The 12,430-nt window shown below is 40.1% G+C and overlaps 1 protein-coding gene across 2 annotated transcripts in view; it reads right to left on the bottom strand.

The window, feature by feature from the left end:
• LOC134353658 (low-density lipoprotein receptor-related protein 5-like) overlaps positions 1 to 12,430 on the bottom strand; it is a 235,482-nt gene that overhangs the window by 222,638 nt on the left and 414 nt on the right. The gene's annotated exons all lie outside the window — the stretch shown is intronic.

Here is a 12,430-nt window from a genome sequence, read left to right as displayed (position 1 = left end):
TTTCTATGCCTCTTCTAATCTTCTACCAGTTCTCCCCTTAGCATTCAGCACTCCAGAGAAAACAACCCAAAAAGTTTGTCCAACTTCTCCTTATAGCACATTCCCTGTATTATGTTCAAGAGAACATCTTCTGCATCCTCTCCAAAGTCTCAACATCTTTCCTATATTGTGGTGACCACAACTGAATACAATACTCCAGAGGTGGTCGAACTAGAATTTTATAAAGCTGCAACATAACTTCCCAACTCTTAAACTCAAGCATGCTATGTGCTTTCTTTACCACCTTATCAATCAAAACCACTTACTTGCTGGTATGGATCCCTGTAAAACATCACAAGTCATGGACCTTCAGCCAGCATAAGCCCTATTGACTACGACCCTCAGTCATCAATGGGCAAAGAAATTCTGAATCCAAACAGCCTATTCAATGTGGATCCTATGCATCTTAATCTTCTGGACAGACCTCCCATGAGGGACTTTGTCAAACACCTTACTAAAATCTATGTAGACAATATCCACAGCTGTATCTTCATCAATCACCTTCAACATCTCTACAATGAACTCAGTAAAGTTAGTAAGGCGTGACAGGCACCGCAAAAAACTATGCTGAATGTCCCTAATTAGACCATAGATATCCAAATCCTCAGGAATTCTATCCCTAAGAATCCTCTCCAGTAAGTTTCTTAAATGATGTAAGACTCACTGGTTTATAATTTCCAGGATAATCCCTGTTTTCCTTCCTGAATAATGGAACAGCATAAGCTGCTCGCCAATGCTCGTGAACCATGACTATGGCCAGAGAGGACATTAAGATATTCATCCAGACCCCAGCAGTTTCATCTCTTGCCTTTCTCAACAACCTGGGGTGTATCCCAGCAGACTCTGGGAACTTATGCACCTTAATGTTCTTAAAGAGATCCTTCTTCACACCTCTTTCTTCATCTCAAAACGTTCTGGCAATTAGTACGCTCCCCACTGATATCACTATCCCTCATGTCCTTTTCATTGGTAAATACCATTACAAAGTACTCATTTAGGATCTCACCCACATCCCCTGCGTCAAAGCACATCTCCTTTATCCTTAGTGACCCTACACACCCTCTAGTTATTCTCTTGCTCTTTATGAAATACATATATAGATTGCTTGGGATTCTCTGCCAATGACTCTTCATGGCCCCTCCTGGCTTTCCAAATTCCCTTGAGTTCTTTTCTGACTTCCCTTTAATACTCAAGGGCACTGATTGATTTTAGCTTCCTAAACCTTCCTTTTACTTAATGTTCACTTCCTCTTTCAACGTCCAAGACTACCTGATCTCACCATCTTTGCCCACCTGTCCTGTACTCGGCAGTTGGGCTTTAAACACCCTCCAAAAATCAGATATGGACTTACTCCAAAACAGTTGTATCTAACTAACTCTCCCTAGTTCTGGCCTAATAGGTCTATACTTATCTGTACACTTATTTTAAAACCTCAGACTTTGTCATCACTGTACCCTAACTTTTCTTCCACTGAAAAGTCAAGTCACCTTGTTAGGATCATTACCCAGCTCCAGGTCTGCTATAGCCCCTCCTCTTGTTGGGTCTATCTACATACTGATTTAAGAAACCCTTCTGCATGCATCTATCAAATTCTGCTCCTTCAAAGCCTCTTGCACTACGGAGATCTTACTTTATTTTAGGGAAGTTAGTCACCCGCAACAAAAAACCTTGTTGTTTTTACACCTCCCCTAATTTCTTAATTTCCTTAATTTCCAGGTGGCCATTGTGAAGACTGTAATAGAATCCCATCAAAGTGAATGTGCCTTTCTTATTTTTGAATTCTACTTATATACATACACTCGGTGGATGAGCTCTCCATTATGTCCCCTATGAGTACAGTTGTGATATTATTCCTGATAAATAATGCAATTCCTCACTTCCTACCTTTTTACTTCCTTCTCTATTTTTTATCTGAATCATTAAAACCAAGGAACAATAAACTTCAATTCCTATCCCTCTCTCAACCAAGTCTTTGTAATGACCACAACATCATTGTTCCATGTACTGATCTATATGTTCATTACCCCTACCCATAATATTCCTAGCATTAAAATACACACTTGAACCCATCCAATTCATTGTATTTATTATGTTGTTCCTGCCTATTCTCACTCGTCATCAGGGGATGGGAACTGGAATGATAGAGCTGAGGATGAAGCAGCTGAGATACAAGTAGATGCAGTGTGCACTGACACTGAAGGGAAAGGGAAGCAGATGATAGGGCAAAATTGCAGTCAGCGGGTGAGTTGAAGTGTAACTTGGAGACAAAATCCGAAAAGGGCTGAGGGTGTTATATTTGAATGCACACAGTATATGAAAAGAAGCAGATGACCTTGTAGTGTAATTAGAGATCGGCAGCCATGATGTTGTGGGCATCACCGAGTCGTGGCTGAAAGAAGATCATAGATGAGAGCTTAACATCTAAGGATGCACCTTACATCGAAAGGACCAGCAGGTAGGTGGATGGGTGGGGTAACTCTGTTGTGAGTTGTATATATGGGACGCGAGCCAATGTTCGACTCCATTTTGCCGATCAAAGCTTACATTAATCACAGGTTAAAGTGCTGTGGAAGATGGAGACATCGAGGTGAATGCCAAAGGCGAGCAAGAGCAAGAGTTCAGTGCCAACTGCCTTCCATTTGATGGCTGCCGAGGAGTCTCTGGGCAGCGTATCACTGTGTGGCTCACTGTGGCAGGCAGGGTGGGCCTCTCATGTCGAGTCTCTCTCTTTCATTGTCAAAGTAAGATGTTACCATGGTTCTGTGTTATGGACTGTGGAATTTCTCAGAATTACGTTTTTCATATTTGTATTTTTCACCCACTTCTTTCCGTTTTGTTGTATGAGGGGAGTGAGGTTTGTGATCGATGTTCCGATTTGTGCAGGGAAGGAAGTGTTTGGGGATTGATGATCCAAATGTCGCTCTTCTTTTGTGCGGGGGGTGGGTTTGATGTTTCTCTATGAACGACTTTAATGTTTGTCATTTCATGTCTATCTGGAGAAGACAATTCTCAGTCTTGTATGTAGATACATACTTTGATCATAAATGCACCTCTGAACCCTTTACAGGCCTCAAAACAGTAGCCAGGATGTGGGCTACAAATTAGAATGGGAGATAGAAAAGGCATGCACAATGTTACAATAGTCATGTGGGATTCCAATATGCAGGGGGATTGGGAAAATCAGGTTGGTGCTGGTTGGACCCCAAGAGAGGGAATTTGTAGAATGCCAGGGTTCTAAGAGTAAACCTAGCAATTATCGGCCTGTGAGTTTAATGTCAGTGGTGGGTAAATTGATGGAAAGTATTCTTAAGAGATAGTATATATAAGTATCTGGATAGACAGGGTCTGATTAGGAATAGTCAACATGGATTTGTGCGTGGAAAGTCATGTTTGACAAATCTTATTGAATTTTTTGAAGAGGTTACTCGGAAAGTTGACGAGGGTAAAGCGGTGGATGCTGTCTATATGGACTTCAGTAAGGCCTTTGACAAGGTTCCACACGGAAGGTTAGTTAGGAAGGTTCAATCATTAGGTATTAATATTGAAGTAGTAAAATGGATTCAGCAGTGCCTGGATGGGAGACGCCAGACAGTAGTGGTGGATAACTGTTTGTCAGATTGGAGGCCGGTGACTAGTGGTGTGCCTCAGGGATCTGTACTGGGTCCAATGTTGTTTGTCATATACATTAATCACCTGGATGATGGGGTGGTAAATTGGATGAGTAAGTATGCAGATGATACCAAGATCGGTGGAGTTGTGGATAATGAAGTAGCTTTCAAAGCTTGCAGAGAGATTTAGGCCAGTTAGAAGAGTGGGCTGAAAGATGGCAAATGGACTTTAATGCTGATAAATGTGAGGTGCTACATTTTGGTAGGACTAATCAAAATAGGACATACATGGTAAATGGTAGGGCATTGAAGAATGCAGTAGAACAGAGGGATCTAGGAATAATGGTGCATAGTTCCCTGAAGGTGGAATCTTATGTGGATAGGGTGGTGAAGAAAGTTTTTGGAATGCTGGCCTTTATAAATCAGAGCATTGAGTATAGGAGTTGGGATGTAATGCTAAAATTGTACAAGGCATTGGTAAGGCCAAATTTGGAGTATTGTGTACAGTTCTGGTCAACAAAATAGAGAGAGTACAGAGAAGATTTACTAGAATGTTACCTGGGTTTCAGCACATAAGCTACAGAGAAAGGTTGAACAATTTGGGTCTTTATTCTTTGGAGCGTAGAAGGTTGAGGGGGGACTTGATAGAGGTATTTAAAATTATGAGGGGGGTAAATAGAGTTGACGTGGATAGGCTTTTTCCATTGACAGTAGGGGAGTTCAAACAAAAGGACATGAGTTGAGAGTTAAAGGGCAAAAGTTTAGAGGTAACATGAGGGGGAACTTCTTTACTCAGAGAGTGGTAGCTTCCAGCGGAAGTGGTTGAGGCAGGTTCGATATTGTTGCTTAAAGTTAAGTTGGACAGCTGTATGGACAGGAAAGGAATGGAGGGTTACGGGCTGACTGCAGGTCGGTGGGACTAGGTGAGAGTAAGCGTTCGGCACGAACTAGCAGGGCCGAGATGGCCTTTTTCTGTGCTGTAATTGTTACATGGTTATATGGTTATAAGATGCCTTTTTAGAACAGTTTGTTCACTAGTGGAAAGGTACGTCTAGATTGGTGTTGTATAATAAACTAAATTTGATTAGGGAATTTAAAGTAAAGGGATTCTTAAGAAGCAGCAATCATAATATGATAGAATGCACCTTGCACTTTGAGAAAGAGAAGATTAATTCAGATGTATCAGTCATACAGTGGAGTAAAGGGAATTAAAGGGCCATGAGAAAGGAGCTGGTCAAAGTTGATTGGAAAGGGACATTAGCAGGGATGTTGGCAGAACAACAATGGCTGGAGCTTCTGGGGACAATTCGGAAGGCATACGATAGATGCATCCCAAAGAAAAAGTGTTCTGAAGGGAAGATGAAATGACTGTGACTCACAAGGGAAGTCAAAGACAGTATAAAAGCAAAAGAGAGGACATACAATATAGAAAAAAATCTAGTCAGAAGTTAAAGAATTGGGAAGCTTTTAAAAGGCAACCAAAAATGTCATTAAGGAGAGAAAAAAAATGAACTATTAAGGGAAGCTAGCTAATAATATCAAAGAGAGTATGAAAAGATTTTTCAAATAGACAACAAGTAAAAGAGAGCAAAGAGTGAATATCAGACTGACGGAGAATGATGCTGGAGAAGTAGTAATGGAGGACAAAGAAATGACAGAGGAACTTAAGTAGTTTGTGTCAGTCTTCACTAAGGAAGACACTAGCAATATGCTAGGAACGTGAGAGTGTCAGGGGGAAGAAATGAGTATTGTTGCTATTACCTCGGAGAAGGTGCTTCGGAAGATGAAAGGTCTGAAGGTAATAATCACCTAGAGGCCAGATGGAATACACTCCAGGGTTCCGAAGGAGGTAACTGAAGAGATTGTGGAGGCATTAGTAATGATCTTTCAAGAATCACTAGATTCTGGGATGGTTCTGGAGGACTGAAAAATTGTAAATATCACCCTACTCTTTAAGAAGTGGGGGAGGCAGAAGAAAGGAAATTATAGTCCAGTTAGCCTGATCTCATTAGTTGGGAAGATTAGTTAGAGTCCATTATTAAAGATGAGGTTTCAGGGTACTTGGAAGCAAATGATAAAATAGACCAAAGTCACTATGGATTCCTTAAGGGGAAATCTTGCTTAACAAATCTGTTGGAATTCTTTCAGGAAATAACAGGCAAGATAGACAAAGGAGAGTCAGCGGTTGTTGGATTTTCAGAAGGCCTTTCACAAGATGCCACACTTAACAAGATAAGAGACAACGAATTTGCTGGAAAAATACTAGCATGTATAGAAGATTGGTGGACTGGCAGGAGACAAAGAATGGGAAGAAGAGGGCCTTTTCTAGTTGGCTGCTAGTGACTAGTAGTATTCCACAGGGGTCAGAGTTGGGACTTCTTTTTATGATATATGTCAATGATTTGGATGTCAGAACTGATGGCTTTGTGGACAAGTTTGTGGACAATAAAAAGATAGGTAGAAGGGGCAAATAGTGTTGAGGAAGCACAACAATGTAGACCAGGAGTTGCTAACCTACTTTTATGTCATGGACCGATACCATTAAGCAAGGTGTCCGTGGACCCAGGTTGGGAACCCCTGACTTAGACAGATTGGGAGAATGGGCAAAGAAGTGGTAAATGGAATATAGTGTAGGGAAGTATATAGTCGTGCATTTTGGTAGAGGAAATAAAGGCAGAGACTATTTTCTAAACGGGAAGAAAAAAATTTCAAAAATCAGAGGTGCAAATGGACTTGGGAATCCTTGTGCAGGATTCCCTAAAGGTTAACTTACAGGTTGAGTCAGTGGTAAGGAAGGTAAATGTGATGTTAACATTTATTTTGAGAGGACTGGAATACAAGAGCAAGGATATAATGCTAAGGCCTAATAAGGAATTGGTCAGACCATACCAGAGTATTGTGAACAGTTATGTACCCCTTATCTAAAAGATATAGTGGTATTGGAGAGGATCCAGAGGAGGTTCATGGGAATGATTCTCAGAATGAATAGGTTAACATTTCTGGAGTCATAATGGTTCTGGGGCTGTACTTGCTGGAACTTAGAATAATGAGAGTATATCTCATTGAAAGGTCTGGATAGAGTGGATATAGGGAAGATGTTTCCTATAGTGGTTGAGTCGAGGACGAGAGGACACAGCCTCAGACTAGAAGATCGTCCACTTAGAACAGAGATGAGGATGAATTTCTTTAGCCAGAGGGAAGTGAATGTGTGGAATTCATTGCCACAGGTAGCTGTGGAGGCCAAGTCATTGGGTATATTTAAAGTGGAGGTGGATAGGTTCTTTATTAGTAAGGGTGTCAAAAGTTACGGAGAGAAGGCAGGAGAATGGGGTTGAGGGGAATAATAAATCAGCCATGATGGAATGGCAGAGCTGACTCGATGAGCTGAAAGGACTAATTCTGCTCCTACATCTTATGGTATTATGTCTACCTTCCTCTCAAACCCTCCATTTTCTGCACTGGCGCTCTGGTTCCCAACCTCCTGCCAAACTGGTGCACCTGCCACAGTTTTCCCAACCCTGCCCCGACACACCTCCTCAACCTGGCACTACCTGCCTGTCATCTTACACACTTCCTCAGTCTACTTGTGACTTGAAACGATGTAAAGGCTTTGGGGAGACTGAAAGCAAGTCATCCAAAAGTAAGTAACCTTTGACATTCTCTGGAAACCACAATATTTGTCCATTTAAGATACTGGTTACTGCTGATCACCAGGATATTTATACTGAAGGACTGACTTTCAGTGACATTATTGTTGCCGTCAGTAGATGGTTTGATTCTCTCTCAGCCGAAATTGCTTTTATTGGGGGTGAAAATTATTCATTATTTATCAGTCCTCATTTGAATGCCCTCTTGGTTTTATTGTTTACAGACAAAAGCTGTACGACTTTCTGCAGAATTGTAAATGGAATTGAATAATGTGGAATAATTAGCAAACATTTCCTCTTCTGAAATTCTTACATGATCTCACTGATGACACTACTGTGGATGGCTGTCTCTAGAAACTATCCGGAGAAACATCTAGAGTGATGAATTGGAGTGGAAATGACTAACTTCTAACAAGCACACAACCGTCTTCCAATAGTATCATTCTCCAGCAAACAGAAAGGTTTTCTCTGATTTCCATGGACTTCACTTTAACCAGGGCTTATTGATGTCAATCTGTCAAAAGATGAGTTTGTTCCCACACATCTTTCTCAGGAAATCAACTCTTTTACACATTTGGACCAAATCTATTGGAGCCTGAAGCAGGGTGCTCCTTGCAAACCCTGCTGCACAAATGGTGTTATGTTGTTGCTTTGCCCATTCGGTATTTCATTCTTTGATGCACCTGTTGCTGATCCTGGCATGTCCTTCCGCATTCTCTAAGAAACAGTGGTGGTACTGTGATAAACATACATGAGTTTACAAACTGTGGAGGAATACATTTCTGCTGCTGCTTCGTGGATGCCCAAATTTGAAATGATAAACTGGTTCCAAAAAGATCCCATTATGCATGATGTAAATGCCACCACACATGAAGGAGGGTGTCCTTGGTTTGAACACCCCAACCTATCTTATGCTTGACAGTTCATCTGCAGAAGGAAGCTAAGTGAGGACCAGGACAGTTTGGTTTACTGCTCATGTTGTTCACTCATCACCTCCTGGCAATCCACCATAGCAGCTCTATTCTTCAGAATGCACCAGTTCAGTGGTGCTATGAAACCATTCTTAGTAGTGAACAATGATATCCCCACTGAAAATACATAGTGTTCTTGCTGCTTCAGAATAAGAATCAGGTTTAATATCACCAGCATACTAGTTGAAGTCAGAAGTTTACATACACCATAGCCAAATACAGTTTGTACATTTAAACTCAGTTTTTCACAATTCCTGACACTTAATCCTAGAAAACATTCCCTGTCTTAGGTCAGTTAGCATCACTACTTTATTTTAAGAACGTGAAATGTCAGAATAATAGTAGAAAGAATGATTTATTTCAGCTTTTATTTCTTTCATCACTTTCCCAGTGGGTCAGAAGTTTACATACACTTTGTTAGTACTTGGTGGCATTGCATTTAAATTGTTCAACTTGGGTCAAACGTTTTGGGTGGACTTCCACAAGTTTCTCACAGTAAGTTGCTGGAATTTTGTTCCATTCCTCCAGCCAGAACTGGTGTAACTGAGTCAGGTTTGTAGGCCTCCTTGCTTGCACACGCTTTTTCAGTTCTGCCCACCAAATTTTCTATCGGATTGAGGTCAGAAAATGATGTCAAGCCTGGTTCAACCTTGGGAGCAATTTCCAAACACCTGAAGGTACCACGTTCATCTGTACAAACAACGGTATGCAAGTATAAACATCATGGGACCACGCAGCCGTCATACCACTCAGGAAGGAGACGCATTCTGTCTCCTACAGATCAACGTACTTCGGCACAAAAAGAGCAAATCAATCCCAGAACAACAGCAAAGGTGAAGATGCTGGAGGAAACAGGTAGACAAGTATCTATATCCACAGTAAAACGAGTCCTACATCGACATAACCTAAAAGGCTGCTCAGCAAGGAAGAAGTTACTGTTTCAAAACCGCCATAAAAAAGCCAGACTACAGTTTGCAAGTGCACATAGGGACAAAGGTCTTACTTTTTGGAGAAATGTCCTCTGGTCTGATGTAACAAAAATTGAACTGTTTGGCCATAATGACCATCGTTATGTTTGGCGGAAAAAGGGTAAGGTTTGCAAGCCGAAGAACACCATCCCAACCATGAAGCATGGGGGTGGCAGCATCTTGTTGTGGGGGTGTTTTGCTGCAGGAGAGACTGGTGCACTTCACAAAATAGATGGCATCATGAGGAAGGAAAATTATGTGGATATATTGAAGCAACATCTCAATGCATCAGCCATGAAGTTAAAGCTCGGTCGCAAATGGGTCTTCCAAATGGACAATGACCCCAAGCATACCTCCAAAGTTGTGGCAAAATTGCTTAAGGACAATAAAGTCAGGTATTGGAGTGGCCATCACAAAGTCTTGACCTCAGTCCGACAGAAAATTTGTGGGCAGAACTGAAAAAGCATGTGCGAGCAAGGAAGCCTACAAACCTGACTCAGTTACACCAGTTCTGTCTGGAGGAATGGAACAAAATTCCAGCAACTTACTGTGAGGAGCTTGTGGAAGGCTACCCAAAACATTTGACCCAAGTTAAACAATTTAAAGGCAATGTTACCAAATACGTACTAACAAGGCGTATGTAAACTTCTGACCCACTGGGAAAGTGATGAAAGAAATAAAAGCTGAAATAAATCATTCTTTCTACTATTATTCTGACATTTCACATTCTTAAAATGAAGTAGTGATTCTAACTGACCTAAGACAGGGAACATTTTCTAGGATTAAATGTCAGGAATTGTGAAAAACTGAGATAAATGTATTTGGCTAAGGTGTATGTAAACTTCTGACTCAACTGTATACCCTGAAGTTCGTAGTCTTTGCGGCAGCAGTGGAATGCAATATATAATAATAAAAAAAAGCTTACAGCACTTCTCCTGAATTTTGGTCAACAGTAACAAGTTATGATCGAACAGTTGAGTGAGGGTGGTAGGCAGTAACGAGAAGAGTTTCTTGCACGTATTAAAGCCTGACCTTATGATACCTTATTGCGTCTAAAATCAACATTAAGGACTCCCAGTTGCACTCCTTCCAAACTCCATATTATTATAGACACATTCTACCAATGATTCAGGATGGAGTCAGGGATTGAGATGAAGGAATGTGAGACATCGGCTAATATAAATAATTTTGCCAGTATGATATAGTCAGCCTGCTGCTCATCTCCCAACTTAGAGCCTTTCTCCAGAAGTTTGTTCACAGAATTTTTACAAGGGTTGACTGGGTGAGGAGCAACACTGTTGTATGTGAATCCAGTGCCCACATTCACATCAAGTGATCCATCCGTTTAATTCTTATGATTTAAAGTTGTGGTTCATATAACTTGATTATTTCAGAGGGCAGTCAATAATCAACTATAGGAGTGGGTTTAGGGTCACATATCTGCCAGACCAATGAAAGGCATTAAATTTCCATTCACAAGGAACATGAATGAACCATATGGCTGTTTACAATAGTCTAGTAACTGCATGCTGACCATTGCTGTTTCCAGCTTTCGTTTCTCTTCCCAAAGCCAATCCAATTGTCACTCTCCAACTGAGATCATCTTGCTGGGCACAAAATTAAGGAAACGATCATGGAATCTACCTGGAGTTTGCTAAGTAAATTCACTGTGCCATTTTGGTCTCTAAATTCTGTAATAACTCATTACATAATGAGGAAGATTTGCATTGTTCCATGGCCCACATGGAATTATGCATTGATAATTCAAGTTTTCATCATTACATTACCACTCAGTACAATTAAATGAGAAAAAATGTCTACTCATCTTTGTAGTGTGGATAGTGACTTTAAAAAAGAAATATATCATTTTAAAAGGCTAACATGCTCTATTTTTGAAACCATCTCATCTACCAATGAGGCAATTCTGTAATACATCCCAGTATTACCAAACTATGACAAAAGAGAAGCCTGCTACAGACAGATCTGAGTAAAATGATCACCAAAAACATACCAATTATTCAGTTTTAAATATTAACACACAGAAAGTAAGCTTTCCCAAAAGTTTAACGATGTTACAATGAGTACTTGAATCTCTGGATCACAAATATATATATTCAGAACATAGCCAAATACTCCTCAAATGAATAAATGTATATCTTCCTAATACAATAACTTAGAACATTTGGCATATCACTGCATATACATCGAATAAAGTTTAGAACACCATTTCTATAATTTATGATTCCATATTTCTTAATTGTAAATGTTAAACAAATGCATGTTTAGATTTTAATGATGAAGAATAGTTTAAAAATTAGATAATTGGAACCGATCATTGAATATTTTTCAGTCCGATGTATCTGACGTTGCAATGCATTGGAATCAAACCCATCCTTTAAAATGAACACACTCACTGGAGATACAAAGTTTAGAAAGGAGGAATTGCATTGCACTTTGTTGTATCAAAAATTACATGAAAACCTGGGTTTAAACGGAAGAGCCTGGATCGGGGAAGCTCAGCGCAAGTAATTAGTAAGTATTTTTATTTTCTATAGGAGCTCTCTGGGCATGAATTCCCATTCTTGGTACATTTTTATTAAAAATTGCTTACTTCCCCTAAGTTTTCCCATTCCAATTTTTCAGTGTTTAGTTTCAACGTGTTCACTACACACATGTAAAAAGTCCACATTTCGTGGAAAAACTGTGCGCTTATCTTCAGCTTCTGTCCACTGAAGATTATTCATTAACTATCCCGATTCGCTAACAGTTTGAAACTCACTACTTCTTGAAATTGTACAGATGTCATTTTCCAGAACAGAAATATCGCACTATAAATACATTCACATAGACATACACAGACATTAAATGAAGGAGGTGATCGTACTAAACCAAGTAAAATGCCAGCAATCACACATACAAGTTCCACTCTTGTGAAGACTTGGTGCTTGCTCATCATACGTTGCAAATGCTAATTTTACATCGGTCGCGAGCTACATTTTGACAAACTTTTCAGAACACTACCAGGTGACACCCGACACGTCTTGAACGCCTGTATCCGCGGCCTTAGAATAATTTATGTATTCATAGAAGCTTTTTTGCAAATGTAACCTGTTTCAATTTAACCAAAACACAGTTTAGTATTTACTACTAACGACCAACTGTGAATATGCGATCAGAAGGATTACGATCTTTCACGC

The sequence above is a fragment of the Mobula hypostoma genome, chromosome 11, assembly GCF_963921235.1.
Source record: "Mobula hypostoma chromosome 11, sMobHyp1.1, whole genome shotgun sequence".
NCBI lineage: Eukaryota > Metazoa > Chordata > Chondrichthyes > Myliobatiformes > Myliobatidae > Mobula > Mobula hypostoma.
This window is presented reverse-complemented; position numbering and strand designations above follow the sequence as displayed.